The sequence below is a fragment of the Osmerus mordax genome, chromosome 24 (genome assembly GCF_038355195.1).
Source record: "Osmerus mordax isolate fOsmMor3 chromosome 24, fOsmMor3.pri, whole genome shotgun sequence".
Lineage (NCBI taxonomy): Eukaryota > Metazoa > Chordata > Actinopteri > Osmeriformes > Osmeridae > Osmerus > Osmerus mordax.
In genome coordinates this window covers 4,700,239-4,702,832 of record NC_090073.1, presented here as the reverse complement: position 1 = coordinate 4,702,832, position 2,594 = coordinate 4,700,239, and the positions used below count along the sequence as shown (strand labels likewise).

Here is a 2,594-nt window from a genome sequence, read left to right as displayed (position 1 = left end):
CCTGCTGTGTGGTACGAATCAAATCCACCTCTGCTTCCTTCTTCAAACTTATGGTGCATTTCATCTTGTTTGTTTGTGAGGATGGTGTGTGTATAAATGAATATACAGCCAAGTAGGCTGTATGTCTGAAGATAAGAGGACACATTTTGCAATGCAGATCAAATTCATTTTCAAAAATCCAAGAAGCAAGGGATTTAAAACACAGGTATGTCTACTCAAACTACAATTCTCAAGGACTGTGGTCTTCATAGAAACGTATAAATATCAGTACAGTAATAGTCAGTTCCTGTTACAGAAAACACTATTAATAGCCAGTATTGTCACAGAAACACCATTAAAAGTCAATCCTGTCACAGAAACATAATGAGCCAGTCCTGTTAAAGAAACACAAGTGAAAGTCAGTCTTGTTACACAAATATGAAATTTGACAAAGACAGAACAGGCCACAGGTTGACTCTCGGTAAAAACAACAGGTATAAAGTAAACAACAACAGGCATAAAGTAAATAATTACCAGGAAAACAGTAGTGAGACCGTAACCAACAACAGTAATGAGGTAAACACAAATTACAAGGGACTAGTGGTTAATCTATACAGGTTTATAGGTGGAGCCTTCAGCAAGGATGGGGCAGCCAGATGAGCCAGGAGGGTGGCCATCTTTACTCGACGCTGCAGTACTCCTCGACGCTGTTCTCCCCGTGGCGGAGGCATCTCCTGCCGCTCCAGCAGCCGGTACCGGGAACGACACGCGGTTCACATAGCTGCCACTCGACACCAGCCGCACCACAGAGTTGTCACAGCCTATCTTCATCTGGGCTGAGGACGAGGACAGAGACGGAGGGAGGGAGGGAGAAATAACAGTCGGAGAAACAGGCAGACAAAGAAGAACAAAGCAGGAGAGAACGCACCAGAATTACAAAGTTGGCAACAAAGTTTCGCACACAGCGTGTTGTAGATGGTAGGTTACTGTGTATGTGTGTGTGTGTGGTCAAAGACACTCACCCAGTCCAGAGACAGAGTAGCAGAGGTCAGCCAGGGGGAACATCTTGGAGGTGTCCACTTCCGTTCCCCCCCAGCAGCTCCACATAGTCTCCCGTAGCAACACACCCCGTCCTCCCCCGCACCTGCCACAACACACACACACAGCTGCTACACGCACACTGCAAGGACATGGTACACACACACACTGCTGGCACACACATACAAACTGCAAGGACATGTACACACACACTGCTTCTACACACACATACACACACAAACACTTCTGGAACACACACACACACACCACTAGGACACATTCCCACTGCTGGGGCACACACACACTGCTGGGACACCAGATATATGTGTGTCTGTGTGATGTTTATGTGTGTGTGAGAGTGTCTGTGCATTTGTCTGCGCTGTGTGTGTGTGTTGGAAAGAGAGATAGAAAGTGTGTGTGTGTCTAACCAGCGGGCTGAGCTGGTTGCTGGCAGCCTGTCCCAGGCTCAGCTCAGTGAGCTGCACCCTCCACAGGATAGATGATGGAGAAGCTGCAGTTCCTGCTCAGGTGGGAAGGACCATGGTGAAGCTGCCCTCGGGACTCTGAGACATGACGTTGCAGGCTGGAAACACACACACACAAGTTGGTTCTAACCTCTAACCCTAACCTTAAACCTTCATTTAATTCTAACCCCAACACTGATTTCAATCGTACTCTAAATCCCTTAAAATGCCCCAAAAAGGCATTTGAAGTTATGCAGCACAGCAAAAGAGTCCCTCGAGGTCTAGTTGTTCACGTTTCACGGTACCTGTGAGCACATTTGGTCCCCACAAGGGTAGTGAAACAAGACCACACACACACACACACCACTTAAATCTTCTCGAACCACACTCTCTCTCACTCTCCCCTCCACACCCCCACAGACACTCACGGAAGGGGTTGTGTAGCTTCCGGACGTTGAGCGTGAAGCCGCTGTCAGGACTGTGGACGCGGAAGAAGAGCATGGCCACGTTCTGGGAGGAGAGGGTGGCGCCCCACCGCAGGTCCGGAGCTGCAGTAATCAGAGTAGCGCTGCTGGACGGGCAGAGGGTGGTCCTGGCTGCTGGGGAACTTCTCTCCCTTCAGAACCCAGCCGTCAAACACCTGCACACCAACACAGGTGGAACTGTAAACACCTGCATGTACATGGATACAGAGAAACCATGCCCCAGACCAACTCAGCAGAACTGATGCATTGAAATTGAATTGAGCTTGTATCAATCGACGACTTCGCAAGCAGCAGTGCGTCCAGAGATCTAATCGGATCATGTTGGTGTCTCATCTCCTCTGCCTCTTAAACATGGATGCCGGAGGCTGACTTGATGGCTGCGTTGTACAGTAAGTGTTCAGCGACGGTCTGCAATTCTGTGCGTCTCGTGTGTGTGTGTGTGTGGGGGGGGGGGGGGGGGGGGGGTGGGGTGTGTGTGTGTGGAGGTGGGGGTGGGTGGGGTGGGTGTACATGAGCGTGTGAGTGTGCGTTCACCTTGATGAAGTCTCCGGCGCTGCAGTCGATGTTGGTGTGGGAGAGCTCCACGCTGATGAGCTCCGAGGGCTCGGCGATGAGGAAGACGGCGCAG

General features: G+C 50.3%; 1 pseudogene; it reads right to left on the bottom strand.

The window, feature by feature from the left end:
* Nucleotides 1-658: 658 nt before the first annotated feature.
* The window catches only part of LOC136932863 (corticotropin-releasing factor-binding protein-like), a 2,591-nt pseudogene continuing 655 nt past the window's right edge, over nucleotides 659-2,594 (bottom strand).